The 17,546-nt window shown below is 37.6% G+C and overlaps 1 protein-coding gene and 1 pseudogene across 1 annotated transcript in view; one reads left to right on the top strand and one right to left on the bottom strand.

Annotated features, from left to right (window-relative positions):
- Positions 1-17,546, top strand: part of LOC102752234 (DNA primase large subunit) — a 166,932-nt gene that overhangs the window by 140,357 nt on the left and 9,029 nt on the right. The gene's annotated exons all lie outside the window — the stretch shown is intronic.
- On the bottom strand, positions 3,172-5,239 carry LOC102755993 (annotated as a pseudogene).

Below are 17,546 nucleotides of genomic sequence, written 5' to 3'. Positions count from 1 at the left end.
GGAAAGAAGAGGATCAAGAGACCTTACCTGGTCAGAGGCAGTAGATTCAGCCTCCAGAGGGCGCTGGGCAGAGCAGATACATTCCTGATACATCTAGTATACACAGCATGTTCAACTTCCTAACAGTTTATTGTCTTCCTAACTCAACTGCCATATTTCATATTAAATGACAAACCTAGAAATCAGAAATGAGATGTTGGAAAAACAGTTGGATAACCAGTATTGACCAGTATTTATTGTGAAACAACTTGGTCTTGTGAAATGATGTCTGGGAGAAATGGATCAAAATTGAGTAGACGCACAGCAAATATTTCTGTGGTTAGTTATTTTATAAAGCTTACTGGAGCCATAATCTTGTGTTCCCTCAGAGCGTACATTTGTTTTTTTCTAGTGTGAGGCATAAAGATTTTTATGCATATTCCTTAAAAAAGCAGTTCAGAAAAATGTGTGTGCTGAGTACAAATCCATTTAATGTTTATTTGTAATGGCTTTTATTGAGCCCTTGAATTTTACATTTTTGCATTAGAAAAACAATTTAAAAAATCACTATTCCCCTAGAAAATTACAACAAAGAAATGTCTTCTAATAAGCTTGTTTAATATTAACTTTTAATTGGAACAAACACTCAACTTGGTTTTGAATCAGTGTCTACAAAATATTCATGTAGTAAAGACAGACAAGAAGGTGGAAACTAGTGTAAAAGACATATATCTAACTTGTGTCCCAAGGTGTTTGTATATATGAATGTATATATATATTATTTTGTAAAGAATTGTCTACTTTGGGGTAAAAATGTAGCAATGTCTATCATGTTTGGAGCTGAGAATAATTGATCAATAAAATTTGGAACCTTAAAGTCATTATTTTTATGGTACAACAAACACTATATTTAGAAATAATGAGAAGTAAACACATTCACTAACTTGTGGAGGAGACATTTTACTAAAAACCACATAGTGGTAATAGTTTCATTTTACTTTTTTAGAAGCAGATTGGATCCACTGGGAATTGACATAATTTGAGAATTCAGTAAATGTATTCTTAGGGTAATTACTTCAAGGGTAAGCTTGTGAATTCTGAGAAAAGCTTAGTCAAGATGTTTGAATTAACAGAACTAATAGTAATGGTGATGGTGCCAGCTGAATAGTGGTTAGTACTAGCAACAGCGAGTAGCTGTTAGCACAGAGCCCGTTGTTTTTACACAACACATATTTGCTGAATAAATAAGTAAAGGCATATTATGTGTGTGTTTCATTTATTATTCTTAGTACTTACAGTAGGCATGTAAAATAGGAACGGGTCCCCTCATTTTACAGATGAGGAATTTGAAGCACTAAAGGAATTAACTCCTTATTTCAAGGTCATATTGCTAGGAAGGATTAGGATTTGGATCCAGGCATGTCTGACTTCAAGTTCAGGGTGGCATCATTCATTACTGTGTTCTTTCTGCCTGATTTCTCACTTCCTCTTCCAGTCTTATATTAAAATCCTAGTAAGTAACTCTGGCTACAGTGAGATGATACACAATATTGGTTTTGTGTTGTAGGTGGCTAGAAAGGAGAATTTCACTGGAACAGACAGCCACAAATGGTGTGGTGTTTGCTGGTGGTGTTGGTTGGAATCCCAGTACGTAGGTCAGATTTCCCAGGATTACTGCCTCAGCAGCATTTCCTGAGCAACACCACCCCCATCATCTGCAATCTAATGTGAATCAGGAACACGCTTCTGGGGAAACTGTAGAGTTTACACAGGGCAGTTTGAAAGCTGTGCAGGTTTAAGAGTGGAAAAGAGGGGTGGGGGTGGATTAGAACAACAGTAGAAAGTAGAGTTAGCGGTCACTCAGAATTTCACTGAAAAATATGTGTGTTTTTTTTAAATATTGAAAAGAATTTTAATTGATCCATCGCAAAGACATTGAACAAGCAAATAATGTTAATAAAAATTTTAAAATAAAATATTTAAGACAAAACAGCAGTGCAGAAAATAAGATGTTTGCATAATTACGCACATTGTAACACTTCCACATTCTTTCGGGAACTCAAGCCTTTGCATTTTGGAACCATCTTAACTTACAGGCAAATAAAAGAATGTAATGAACATGTTCTACATAAAGTTATAACCTGGAAAACTACTGCCCTAGATTATTATTGCCAGATAGCAATTAAATGTTTTTTAGAAACAACAATCTGAATAATTCTTTGCTTTTCAAAATATCCAAGAATTATACTAGAACACTGTGATTTTTAGAGAGATTAAAACGTTTAGGTGTATCTACATAATGTCATGTTCTCTGGCCCATCAACTTAGATATATTTATTCACTAACCCTGGTTCTGATACTATACATTTTGTTAGATGTCTCAGAACAAGTAAGATGTATTTTAGATATGCAAAAATTTTAAAATGTAATAATATGAATCATCTAGTCCTAATTGGGCATCCATTTTGTTGATGATTTCAATTAACAGTAATAAGTACGCCAAAGATAAGTAGCACAATTAACATATTCATACATCAAAAATTAAATGGCAGTAGTGCAATTACTAAATTTAATTTTAATTAAATCTGGTTAGAATTTCTTTTGAGTAAACATATTTTAGAAAGATTAAAACATTAAGCTATAGAATTCTGTTCTACACGAAAATCTTATTCTTTATCATCTTACCCTATTACAAACTAGAAATTTAGAACACCTTCTGAATATATTCAACTGAGCTGTTACCTATAAGGTGAGAATTCTGTGTATGGAATTCAGGAATCACCTTTAAAAATTGGGCATCGAAATTTTTGTCTTTACATTTTCCTGTTTGCTTCTGAGTAAGCATGAGATAATCCTGGTTCAAAGGTGCTTAATAAAATGTAAGTGGTCACATTCTGTGAAAAACATGTCAGTGTTCCTCTGTAAGGGGCAAGTAATTTTCCAGTTATATCTGCAAAGTTTCATAAGTAAGGATTCAGAGTGTTAGTCAGTATACATCATCCAAAGGTTTTTCCTTTCTTTGAATCTCCAGATAATTTTCAACAAATCTATTCATAAAGAATTAAAACAGCCAGGTTGTGTGTGGGGGTGAGTTTTAGTATTTTTATTTTAACATTTGATAAGTAGTTATTATATGATAAGAAACTGTCTTAACTCATTCATATAGTAACTATTCTATAGTTGAAATTGGTTTTAACTGTTAAAATTGTATGCAAGGAAATTAGAGGTGTTGTAGTACTTGGCTGCGAATAACTTGCCATCTGGTGTTGGGTCAGAAAATGCTATTTCATTAGTGCTGAGAAAACAGCCAAACATGAAGTGATTCCTGAGCGTATCTACCAGTTGTCTTGCAATGCGCTTTATTCTCTTAAATCTGAAGACCCAGATTCTACTTATTCCACAGACTGCAGGTACTGGTACATTTGAACATCGCCAAGCCCTATGACATTCTTTAGAGCTTGGGGATTCTGGACTAGTTGGTTCAGACAGGACACGGAAGGCCTGTTGGATGGGCTCTGCAATTAAACATCCAACTAACTACTCTCTTTCCATCATATATACAGAGAAATGTTTTGGTTTTGTTTGGACATCTGGGAGCAACTTGCTGAAAGCCCAGTTCATTATCAACAAGTTCTTGCACTTCTTCTACCTTTTTGATGGCATAACTTGGATCATGTGGAAGAACCAACACAATTTTCCCATCCCCAAACTCTGCTACTACGCAATCTTTATTTTTTAAAATATATATTTTATTGATTTCAGAGAGAAAGGAAGAGGGAGGGAGGGAGAGAGAAACATCAGCGATAAGAGAGAATCATTGATCAGCCTTCTGCACGCCTCCTGCTAGGGGTCGAGCCCACAACCCGGACATGTGCCCTGGCTGGGAATCGAACCATGACCTCCAGGTTCATAGGTCAATGCTCAACCACTGAGCCATGCCAGCTGGGCATGTTCTTTTTTCCAGCCTGTGTATTTGATTCCCTCCAGAAATCTGTGGTGATGCCGAACATGCTGCAGTTCATCTTCAGGGTTGGAAGCAGTACAGATCATGCCGCAAGGCTTACACATGGGAGCTTCAAAAGGTTTCTGACCTGCGTCAGTGATGAGCTGTTTTTTTTTTGTTTCTTGATTTACATCTCTGGCATTAATACTTTTCTGTGTATTGGTCTGTTTCAAAAACTTAGTAGGTTGATGGATGCCACAGAAGACTGTTCTCCAACTAGAGTTCTTTTTGTATTGACTGAAGACACAATGAAAATGGGATAGACAGTGGACTCAGAAGAAACTGCCTGTTTTCACTGTCCGAATCTTCTGAAGAAAAACACGTATTTTCTTCAGGTTTATGCTCTCTGGATGAAACTACTCCACTTGATAAATCCTTTATTAATTTCTCTTCATTTTTGCTTCTTATACCCAGCAGCTCAATGTTCAGTTCATTTTCTAGCAACAAGCACTTTGAACTTGCCTTGTCTCAAAACTTTTTCTTTCATTGACAGTCTCTACATCAGAATCTTTAATCACTTCTGATTTATTCTCTTGAGTGAGTCCCAGTAATGGCTTATATTCCAGAGACAATTTTCTAAGAGGATTGTTTTCCTAACAAAAAAATGCTACTCCACCCTGCAGTGTTACTTGTGGTTTGACTTTTTCGCTTAGAACTCGAGGAGCATTTAAATTATTTTCAGCTGAATAACAACTATTCTCTTTCTCTACAATTGGTTTGTAGGCCACTCGATTTTGCTTGGAATTTTTAGAATTCTTTGATACAGGCTTGCTGCACTTATCAACTTGATTGACATTAAGCAGTTAAACTCTTCTGTGGTTTTTTCCTTCATCTTCTTGGAGCAGATTGGTTTTTCCTGCATTTTTTTTCTGTCACATGGGGAAAAGAGGTATCTTCATTATTAGTTTTTAGACAAATGGGTCTACTCACTTTTATCATCTTTCTCTCTAATGGATTTAGGTTAACACTTGTTTTTTGTTATAAAATGATATAGTAGACACACAAGATTTAAAAGGTGGACCTTGATTTGCAGATGCTAATCCATCTTTTGTAGTTGTTTTGAGCAGACTTGAAATGACCTTGTTAAGAGCAATGCACATTTTCTTTTCATCATTACTTTGGCAAATGTATTTTTTATTAAGTGATGAAAATATATCTTCAGTAAAGCCCAAAATTAATTTCTTTGATGTAATCAGATAACAGGTTGTCACAGTTCAAAGAATTCTACTTCCTTTTCCTTGGAGTAAAAGCTGACATCTTCTTAATTGAACCCCTGCACCTCAGAGCCTGTGAGCTCTCCTCAGCCAAGCTAGTTGCTCCGCCCCTGAGAATGTTTTTGTATTTGTTGAGCAAGTGACACCTGTTGCTCCTTCAGAGGAGGAGTATAACGTAGGCAGTGATGGCGAACCTAGGACATGTGTGACAGAGGTGACACGCTAACTCATTTTTTTGGTTGATTTTTCTTTGTTAAATGGCATTTAAATATATAAAATAAATATCAAAAATATACATCTTTGTTTTACTATGGTTGCAGATATCAAAAAATTTCTATATGTGACACGGCACCAGAGTTAAGTTAGGGTTTTTCAAAATGCTGACACGCTGAGCACAAAAGGCTCGCCATCACTGGCGTAGGGCATGACAGTGCCGGCCACCACGGTGTGGATTGTAGGTGTCCAAGTCACCAGGAAAGGCATGACTCGCACACACACACACAGACACTAGATGGAACAGCGCTTTCCTCACATAGAGAAGAGGCAGACAAGGCCAGCTTCAGTCGAGAACGTGGTTCCCTGTGGCCAGACGATGCCACAGGAGGATGGTCTGCGGCGCCCTCTGCGCTGCAGGTGAAGGACCCCATTCCCTCCCTGCCCAGAACAGAGAGAGCAGTGGGCTTGGCCAGGTGCTACATGACACAGAGGCTAAAGTAGAACAACAAAGGTCAAACCTAGAGCATGTAAAGATATTCCCAAACAAAGAGATATGACCAGTACAGGGTGTAAGAGCGCTTTACCTCTTTGTAAGAGAATCTGGGCCCCAACCCTTTCCTAAGCCGCGCATGGTTGCCTCTCCCAATACTCAGGTTGTACCAGAAATATCTCAGGTTAGGACTTGTGTAAAGAGGTTCAGCTCTATTTTAGGAAGTATTTTTTTAATTGTTGATAGTAGTCTGACAATTGGAGTACATGTTTATTTGTGTTTTTACGTGTACATGTGGTACTTACAAAGTGTTAGATTATTTACACTTAGTGTTGTCTGTAAATACAGGATTTTCTCATATTTTACCAGATTCCTAAGCTGTAGCACAGGGTACTCATCCCTTTGCTAAGTGATCTGGGATTGTGTGAGGATAGTTAGTGGGGACTGTTGGCTCTTTTCTCCAAAGCTAACCATGGAGAGGAAAGCATGGACCAGAGGAAACAACCGAAGTAACTATGAAGAACCCCAGGGGTGGCCGAGGCTGTTGAGAGGTGGTGTAGGTATGTGGGTAGTTTGGCCTATGGCACAGGGTTGCCTGAGGAATCAGATCATACATTAGTTTAAGTTTCTTTTAAGTTTTCTGTTGACCTGATTTTCTCCAGTTGCCTTGAAATGATAATTGCTGCCCCTCTGTTACAGAAATTGATGTCAATAGGGTGCATTTAGGGCGGCGTGACAGCCCTGCTGGGGTGTGAGCTGAGAACTGGCACATGTTAACCAGCAGACCAGGCTCTTTTCTCCCAGGGCTCGCAGATCATACTTCACAGCGATGCCTTCCCCCACTGCTGCCGCTTTAAGAGATTAAAGGCTAAAAGGAGTTGCCAGGTGGCACACAGCAAAAGAAGTGGTCAGGAGTGGTTATTTGGCGCCCTGGCTCGTCCCCTCCATCTTTCTCAAATATATCAGGAGGGATAATAGTAGGACTTGGGTTTTGGCCATTTTTCACACAGGTTTCCAGATCTGTTAGCTCATATCCTTTGGTGAATATGATCACCTGGGCCAAAATAATTGAATGCATGAAGAATACAACCATTATTGAAAGCACAAAGGGATAAACTGAATAGTATATACCTCATGAAGCAGAGTTGTGAGAACAGAGCGATCAGTAATTTAAAATAAACATAATATATATTCTGTGAAAGAGGAGGATAGTAGTAGTATTAAGAAGGGAGAAGAAGTGAAAAAGAACAAACGGAAATATTAGACAAATGTAGCTGAAGTAAACTGAATAAATCAGATAAGTAGGATGGATACAAAGGAAAAATAAATTAATGAACTTGAAGATCATGTTGTAGAATTCTGAAGGCGGAGGAAAAGCAGAGATAAAAAATATCAAGAAGAAAAAAAAATATCAAGAAGGCTAAGAGAGATGATGGAGAGAGATATTAGTGCTGACATTAGAATAGTAGGATTCCCAGAAGGGAGAAAAGAAATTGGAGGAGAGAAAATATTGAAAGAAATAATGATGATAAATTCCTTAAAATTAAGAAAGAACAAAGACTACAGATTGGAAGGGCTAATAGAATACCAAGGAGGAAAGATACGAAAACCTACATCTTGGTAGGCTAGTGAAATTGAAGCATATCATAGCCAAAGAAATCTAAAAAGTTTGGGCACACAAGAATAAATTATCCATAAATGAACATAAATCAGACTAAGTTATCTTTTCAGCCCTGAGGTTCTCAGTTATTCTGCATATTCTTAAGGTTAGAGAAATCATCTGTATAATATATAATTCAAACCTTGTCAAATAAATTTATTAAATCACATTGTATTTACTAATAAGGAACATACTTGCTTTTATAAACGTCCTGCTTGAAAAAAAATTAGAGTGGTTGATCACAATATATAATTTTATGATTTTATATAAATAATTGGGAAAAGTTATCATTTTTATTAAAGGGATACATCTCTCCTTATTTTCTTATTTTATTTTTTTAGTTCTACTTGACCTCATATTGGGGCATGTACTTTTTAGAAATGTGTTTTTGTAGCCATAGATGTAAATGGATAATTTTCTACTTCTAGTAATTATGTGTGACACAGGTGATCTTCAGTTGATCTTCTTCATGCTCCTGGATTTTGAATTACTTAAATAGCATGATATCACTGCTTATGTACCAGAAAAGAAACCATATTCATCTTTCGTTCAGAAATTCTCTGCCCAGTAAAAATATGTTACACGTGTAATTTAAAAATGTCTATATCCACATTTAAAATGTTTTATAAGGATGAAATTAATTTTACTGTATTTTATTTACCCAATACACACTAAATATTATCAGTCTAACATGTAATCAGTATACATAATTTTAAATGAGATATTTTACATTCCTTTCTGCATGCAAAGTCTCTGAGATTTGGTGTGTATTTTCCAGTACATCTCCATTTGGACTAGCCACGTTCCAAGAACTCAGCACCACAAGCGGCTAGTAGCCAACGCACTAAAGTGAGTGCAGCCCTAAAGCAAATGATGGTTCAGTATTCTGAGAAGTGTTGGGTGGCTAAAGCGTTTCTTGTAAGAAGGGATCTTCTTGAATTCAGGGATCTTAGGACTGAGTGGTCCTGTAGCAACTGATACTTCTATCCATTAGTTGTAGCTAATCGTGAAAAGAGTGTAATACATTATTTGATTGCTATCATTTTCATGGTAGAACTAATGTTAAACACGTAAATCTACAGAATGTTCTGAGATTGGCTGATTTTATAGTTTTCTTTCTTCAGTTCATATAGTTCTTCCAGGATTTTTAAAAGGCAGTTCAGACTTAACCCGGACAAAACTGAATTTCTGATCTTTCCTTCCAGATTGGCGTCTGCCCACATTAGTGAGTGGCATCTCTGTTCTTTCCCACCACAGGGCCAAAAATTCTTTCTTTGACCGCCAGCTAGCACGGGAAAAGTCACAGGCTGCTGTGACAAATGTCCAGTTCTCTTAAGTCCTTAGTCGCCCATACTTTTGCTGTGATGTATCTTTAATGAAAAAAGTCTGCTGAGTACTTTTAAGTAATGTTAATGTCACTTAAAAAAAACCTCAGTAGAGATTTAGGCCAAACCTGTGTGTTTTTCAGTATTGACTTTAAAATTCTGTCAGCTGTCTGATAGTTCACATGCCAGCACTGTTGAAGCATCTTGGTAGGACTGATTTTACTGGTAGTTCCTGCTGGCATTCATTTACATCAGATTGAAAGGAGCAAACTGAGGGGCGAGTAAGGCAGGCAGAAGGGCAGAGCAGGAAAAGCCAGGCTTTGCATTTGGGTACTGTGCTTTGGGGCATCCTGTGGTCATGTGAGCAAACGTTTTATTAGAGGAAGCAAACTTTAACTACGATACAGATCTCTCTCTCTTCCCAATTTTATAACTTGACAGTTCTTTAGTTGCAACAAAATTTTTATTTAAAGATTGGTTGCTTCAAAATAATACTGATTTGGGCCTTTCTGTGTGCAGTGAGATCTTTTGGAACTCACATTGCCTAACTAATAGAAAAGGGGTTTTGTTCCTTTTCCCTTTTTCCTAAAATATGGAGATGTCAGATATAAAGGATGGCTATTACTCAGACTTGTCCTTTGCTTGTCTGGTTATCCATCAAACACTATCAACTCGATTGTGCCAGAAAGGAAGAAATAATGTCATTAGAAAGCAATCAGTCACATGTGTATCAAGGTCTTTTAAAAGGCTCAACTAACTGTTCTGATATCAAAGGATGTTTTACAAATATGATTTGCTAAAATGGTTACTCTTTTTTTAAAAAATATATATTTTATTTTTTACAGAGAGGAAGGGAGAGGGATAGAGAGTTAGAAACATCGATGAGAGAGAAATATCCATCAGCTGCTTTCTGCACACCTCCTACTGGGGATGTGCCCGCAACCAAGGTACATGCCCTTGACCGGAATTGAACCTGGGACCTCTTGGTCCGCAGGCTGATGCTCTATCCACTGAGCCAAACCAGTTAGGGCTAAAATGGTTACTCTAAGGAACTATCTTTGACAGGCTTGCTTTACTCCCCTCTCTCTTTTAAAAAATATATGTTTTTATTGATTTCAGAGAGAGGAAGGAAGAAGGAAAGAGAGAAACATAATGATGAGAATCATTGATCGGCTGCCTCCTGCAGGCCCCACACTGGGGTTGTAGCATGCAACCCTGGCATGTGCCATAACTAGGAACTGAATGGTGATCTCCTGGTTCATAGGTCAATGCTCAACCATACCAGCTGGCCCCTTTCTTGATTTCATACCTTAGTACTTTGAGCCAGATGGGCTAGGTGCACTTAGTATTATGTCACAGTGGTGCAGCTTGCAGGAAAGTGTCAGCTAGGGTCCATTCGCTCACTAAAGTGGCAGCTCCTAATTTCAGGCATTCAAAACAATAGGCAGTTGTTATAATAATAATCATAGCCACATTATTTTCTAAAAATCTTTCCAGCTAAGCAAGGAAGGATTCTTTCAGACCACTATCGCTTCTTTACCATAGAATTTAGTTATTGTCTACATTACAGGCATATCAAACTTGCGACGGGTGGGCCACATGTTTGTCATGCTTGGCAACTTTAAAAATAATAGAAAAGGCCATAACCTGAAAGGATGTAAGGAATAAGAAAAGCATCTGTTTTTCTCAGAAAAATAGAACTTTGCATGCAATTTTAACTTCTAAGGTCATCTAAATGAACAATGAACAGATTTATTCCTTTATGTTAATAAATTCAGAAACTTGAGTCTGTGTTCTTAAGGAGATTGTACATTATTTGAAACCTTCATGAGTTTATTATGATTGCCAGGGGGTGGGAAGTGAGGAGAGGTGGAGGAGGGTTTAGGGAGGATAAATGGTTATGGAAGGAGACGATTTGGGGTGGTGAACACACAATGCAGTATACAGATGATATGTTGTGGAATAGTGCATCTGAAACCTGTATAATTTTGTTCACCAGGGTCACCCCAATAAATTCAATAAAAATAAGAGAAATATCCATAAGTTTGGAAATGAGAAGACAGCAGGGATCCAGGGAACTACTTATGCTAATTCCTAATTTGGGAGGGAAAAAAGGCAAGAAAGAAAAGAAGAGGCTTTGTGGGAACCCTGCTGTGTTTGTCGAAATATTTAAAAATACATTAATTTTATTTTTCTTCATATTTCTTTAGTTGTCTTAAATGAGTTTTATCTCTAAATTTATGATGTAGTAAAACCTTTTGGAAAATGCATCTTATCTGATGTTAGAACGTGCAATGAAAAGTCCAGTGTTGTTTAAATGTTCCTATCACAACAAAGATATTTTACTTCTCTGTTTCCTTTTTATAATGAATGGTTGTTAATGAATGGTTGAGTTTTATGTCCTAGTAATGGAAATTATTTATTTTTGTCAGTTCTGATTTGTTTTAAATACATTCACATGGTTTATAATTAATCACAAAGCTCTACTTTGAGCAGGCAGAACAAGCTTCTCTGTGTGTAACTGAAAGCTGGTCAAATATTTTAGGAAGCTTCTTTCAGAAGCTTAAATATAAAAATTCTTTAGTGGAGGAACAAAGTTATGTAATAGTCTGTATTTTTAAAGGAAAACTGTAGGACTACTTCATGAACAGAGAAGATTGCTTAAATTTCAACTAAACTTAATTGAACCTAAAAATAGTATACTGTCTGATTATTTCAGGTTAGAGACATAGACTGTGAAATGTGGAGGCACATTGAGCCATTTTACACTTAACTAAAAGCATATTCTACATCTACAAAGGGTCTCTGCCAAGGAAGAAATCAAGGTGCTCTGAGACATAAATTCAAATTAAGTCACAGAGGCAAGGAAAGGCAGGAAAGAAATGAATACTTTCTGCAGCATCTGTTAGCATAACCATTAGAGGTATGTTGTTAGCCATCTGGGGCCGCCTTCCTTGAATGATAAATCTGGATCAGTGGTTTGAAGTTCAGTGGCTGCATTTCCCTGTGGAGGGAAATGGAAGTCTCTATATGTCCTTGTTGATCAGTTGTTTCTGATCACCAAGGGCCCTCCGGTTCTGCAAGGGCATCCCCAAGGACAGTTTGTATTGTCACACAGCAGATCACTGTCACTGACGCTTTAGTAAGAATCCTATTCACCCTCCACTCCGCTCCCCATTGCTCTACACTTCCAAGTCCCAATCAAGGAAAAAAGAGTTCTTGTAAAAAAAAAAAAAGAAAGTATGAACTTATCCACACAGATCTTTTGTGTCTCTTCACTTTGGTTTTTAAATATAATTGTGGATCCTTTGATGCGATTTCAGCTTATTTAATAAACAGCTTTTAAGTGTGTAGGTGTAGTGTAGAATAGATTATATTGAATTTAGTTTCCAGCATTGGAAGTGGTACACCAGTTAGTAATATTTAGAAAGGAGATAAGATCGCCAGTGTAATGAGAGGTTTATGTCTGACATTTATAATAGGAAATAGACTCAGCAGTAAGTTGAAGACTTTTGTATGATGCTACTTAAAGAAGATTAATAACCTGCACTGCGAAAGCCACTAGTCTGCCTGGGCAGTCCTTTAAACATTTCCTGGAAGCCTATCGATACAGGTGGCAACTCCTGTGCACATAGTGGAATTTATGTGCATATTTAGGAAGCTTTATGAGAAACTTCCACATAATAAGATTTTGTTCAAGATTCATGCTTACAACAAACAGTGAAAGAACAGTTGGGTTCTGGAAAACCCAGATAAGAGTATTTCTTACATTAAATAGGAAATTGACAAATGTAAACTTAGGTAAATATGATACAGGTGTTTTGGAAGACAAACATGATAAGTGAAAATACGATAATGAATAAGGAACGCTAGAACTTCAGTTATTGCCCCACAAATTTATTAAGTGAGTGAAACATCCAGGAAAGTAAATGAGTTTTAGAGTCTTCGCATATGAAGATTATGACTGAAACAAATGGCAGTTGTATCTGTAATTGTGAGGGTCGCAGGACAGGGCCCGTGAAATCTGGTGAGACTCAGAACCATCTCAACCAGCTCCCCAACCCCCAATGTATATAGAGACTTCAGGGAAACTGTAAGGAGTAAAGATGTGTTAACATGTTTTCTAAAGCTATCATATGGCCAAAATATATGGGACCAGGTATACTAGGGTGTAATAAAGTACATATAGGACAATAATGGCAATGGTACAATAATTAAACATTTTGTTAGTAAAACCAAGAAGAACATGTTGTAGAATGAAATGCACATTTTGGGATACATTTTTAACATAAATTCCTGAGGCTAAAAGACCTAGGTGCTTAGGGCATAAAAGGTTACCTATTCACTCTATGTGGGTGTTCCAGATACATTTGGCCGAATGAACAGTGTGCGAAGCCCTGGGGTGCCTCAGAGATAATATTACTTTTAGGGATATTGTGAGGATTAGTCCATCTAGAACTCCCAGTAGAATACCCTGCATGTAGTAAAAAGATGAGGAATGCCAGCTGTGTTGCTGCTGCTCTTATTCCTACTCCACAAGAGCAATTCCTTAAGAGGACAAATAAATCACTGACGATTTAATCTCTTGGGTGCCAACATGAGAGACAAAACATACTGCATTATACTTGCCAGATCTTTGCTTTGCTTATGGGAAGCCTAATTGTAAAATTACTTGCTATAGTGGCTTAAGAATTTTGAACCAAAATTAGCAGGCATTCTAGAGGTAAAATGATTTTATAGGTGTTTTACTCTAAGGGAGAAAATTCAGCCATCCATGTGTATTTATCATGCACATCTCTTTAGTATCTTTTTTCTTGCTCAAGCAATTGTTTTACATTTCTAAATGATACAGAGCATCAGGAAGGCGCTCAGGTTAGCCTTTGAATAACAAGCTTCTTTTCACACCATCGGTTTCATGATCAAAAATCAGCACCGGGATGTCTGCTTGCACTGTTCCCAGGTTTACTCTCCCAGTTCTTCATATCATCCAGCCCCCTGAACTGGAAATATCTTGTTAAGTCTGCACTGTTTAATATTCTTTGGAAATTAAACTACTTGGGCATGTTTAGAGCTCAAATGGAATCTATGCGTTTTGCTTGACAAGGTCGTTGGTTGGCTTTTAGAGCCCACATATTGAAAATTGTGTTTGTGGCCAGCTGATAGAGAAATGCCCCTGTACTGGAGCATCGTGCGGATGAAACCACCACTGTCGTGAAGATCAGTGAGATAATGTGTGTCAGAGCCCTGTGAATACTGGGAAATGCTTTGGGCGCCTGAGCAGGAGCCTGTTAGGATTAGTGGCCAACCGCGTCCCAGTCAGCCTCCAGAGAACATGAAACCAGGAAGCAACTTTGGTTCCAGGAGCAAGATGGAAGATAATGTGGAGCCTCACAGTTTGGGATTTGTAATTGGGATCCGTTGCTCTTATAAGAAAATGTAGTTCAAAAGACACAGGATTTTCCGTCGTTAAAATCAATGAAATTAAAGGAGCAGCTGCTTGTAAAAGTTACTTGACATCTGTCCTGGTCCCAGTAATAAAAGTGATAGTTCTGTAGAGCAACCTGTTCTCTCTATAGCTATATCTTTTTTTTACTGTGTGGTCTCTGTTTAAATTGTTGCCTTTTGATTTCACAAATTATTTTTTGGACCTATAAATTGTGTGTCTCTTAGAATATATGCATAAGTATAATCTGTGCATCTTCAACTCAGTAGAAAAAGGTTGGTATTCTAGATTTTGAGTTGGTATCTTGGTGATTTATAAGATGCAGTAGGAGCCATCTCAACCTTTTTTTACTCCTATTTAGACAAGTTTATTGAATGTTATTTCTGCATCATACTTATTGAAAGAAAAAACAATTTTCCCTAAAGGCATCCTGTCATTTCTTATGATCTATATACCCTAATGTGTTTTTTTGTATTAATAGGTTAAGCCTGGCTAGTGTGGCTCAGTGGTTGAGTGTGGACCCAGGAACCAGAAAAGCAGGGTTCGATTTCTGATTGGGGCACATGTCTGGGTAGCAGGTTCAATCCCCTTTGGGGGGCATACAGGAGGTGGCCAATTAATGATTCTCTTTCATCATTGATATTTCTGTGCCTCTCTCCTTCTCTCTTCCTCTCTCTGAAATCAATAGAAACAGTAAAATTGTAAAAAAAAAATACAGTTAAATATGGAATCAGTAAAATGACGCATTTGAAAGGAGGAGAATGTAAAGACATTTTGAAACGCATTCTCTATTTGTTTTTGTGTGGCCACCTGTTGGAAACTCGTGGCCACACAAAAACCTGCACACGTATATTTATAGCAGCTTTATTTATAACTGCCCATACTTGTTGGCATCAGAGATGTACTTCGGTGGTGAATGGATAAATAAACTGTGGTACCTCCAGATGATGGAATGCTAAAAAGAAAAGAGCTGTCAAATCATGAAAAGACATGGAAGAACCATAAATGCATAGTGCCAAAGTAAAGAAGCCAATCTGAAAGCGTACATACTGTATCATTCCAACCCTGTGACCTTTTAGAAAAGGCGGAAGATCAGTGGTGGCCAGGAATTGCGGGGGAGGAAGGAGTGAAGGGGTAGAGGAGTTTTAGGACAGTGAAACTATTCTGTACAATACTATAATGGTGGATACATGTCATTATACTTTTGTCCAAACTCATAGGACATACACCACCAAGAGTGAACCCTAATGTGAACTATGGGCTTTGGGTGATAATGACGTGTCAGTGTAGATTCATCAATTATAATAAATCTACCACTTTCATAGGGGATGTCAATAATGGAGGAGGCTGTGCATGTATATGGCAGAAGGTATATGGGAAATCTCTATCTTAATCGCAATTATGCTATGAACCTAAAACGGCTCTAAAAGGTAAATCTATTAGAAATATATATAAAAAACACCCCCGAATAAAAGCCACCTAAATTTGGTCTGTCATTTGTAAGTGTACCTAAGTGGCACTACCCTGCTCTCACTGGAAGAGAGCACGTCTTGTGTTTTGAGGAGATCAAGATTGTGTGAAAAGAAAGGTTTAACTTGTGCTGATTACCCACCTTGGATTTCTTTTAAGGTACAACTCTGGTATTCGTGCATATTTTAATTTGTCTTGAGTTTTGTAAGGAAACTGAAGTGACTGGTAGAGGGTAAAAAACACCAGAGAACAGAATTGAGCAATATTTTCCAAGTGAGCATTGTTCTCCTGTCATTTTTATGTGTTTTAATTTAGCCCGTGTTGGGTGAGTAGTACAGAGAGAAGGGATTTATTCTTTTAAAATGAAGCCATCCTCTAGTTCTTCATTTTCAACTGATCGAGTCACGTTCATTTTCCAAATGTTGACTTTTAAAGGACCATTTACCGTATTTATTTATGTAGCTACCTCCTTGTGTATTCCTGTTTCCTCACTTCATACCCATCATGTGAAGAAGAAAACCATGAACAAAATTTCTTGCCCTATGGGTCCCTTGAAAAAAATTCTGCTTCAAAATAGCAACGGGTTGGCAGCACAATCTCCTTTAGGATTTTAAGAGCATCAGTCAGCTTCATAGCTGGAGACAGAATGTTTCCTCAGGAAATAACCTCCCCCACCCCACAAAGTGAAATTCATCCATTCTAGGTGTGCAACAATAGTTAAATTAAAGGACCTATTGGTTGTATTCTCTCTCTCTTTCTCTCTCTCTCTCTCTCATAAACCTGAGTTGCTTAAAATCAGTGTTATAAAACTTTTAAGTCTGTTGGCTAAATTCTTTATTTCTTTTTATGATCTCACTAGAGGCCGAGGGACCCCACCAGAGCATAAATGTATAGCTCCATAGCCTCTCCTTTTCTTTACAACCATAAATATTCATGTGCCTTTTGGATATTGAAAAACACCTCAAATTCAGCATGCTTAAAATTAATAATTTTCTTTCATCTCCCCAACCTCCTTCTCCTGTAGCTGCTGTATTGCAGTTAATAGAAACAACTACATACCCACCTGGATGTCCTCTCTTATTCTCCTTCTGTTTTAGACATGAAGCCATGTAGAGTATACCCTCTTCATATTTCTATTTTTTAAAGTATGTGTTTATTGATTTTAGAAAGAGGTAGGGAGAGGGAGAGAAAGAGAGAAACGTCAATCAGCTACCTTCTGCATACCCCCTACTGGGGATTGAGCCCACAACCCTGTGCTAGTGCCCTCACCAGGAATTGAATTGGCAACCTGTACGTGCATGGGACAACACTCAACCAACTTAGCCACACTGGCCAGGGTTCTTCATATTTCTTAGTCATGTCTTCTTTTCTGTTGCTACTGCCTCTGCCACAATTTGGGTCTTTATTGGATCGCTGGATCACTCTCCTCCAACCCGTTCTTCATGTCTCTAGAAAAATCAGTCAGCCAGCCCTCCTGCCCTCCCTCCCTCTCTTGAACTATTTCAAACACAAATGTATGCAAAATAATATAACAAACACCCTACTGTTCTCCACAGTGGCTGCCCCAGCCTGCATTCCCACCAGCAGTGCAGAAGGGTTCCTTTTTGTCCACATCCTCTCCAACATTTGTTGATTTGTTGATGATAGCCATTCTGACAGGTGTGAGATGATAACACATTGTCGTTTTGATTTGCATCTCTCGTATAATTAGTGACTTGAGCATGGTTTTCATATGTCTTTCGGCCT

This window comes from Myotis davidii, unplaced genomic scaffold (genome assembly GCF_000327345.1).
Source record: "Myotis davidii unplaced genomic scaffold, ASM32734v1 scaffold334, whole genome shotgun sequence".
NCBI lineage: Eukaryota > Metazoa > Chordata > Mammalia > Chiroptera > Vespertilionidae > Myotis > Myotis davidii.
The sequence above is the reverse complement of the archived record's forward strand: the minus strand, read 5'-3'. Positions and strand labels throughout refer to the sequence as shown.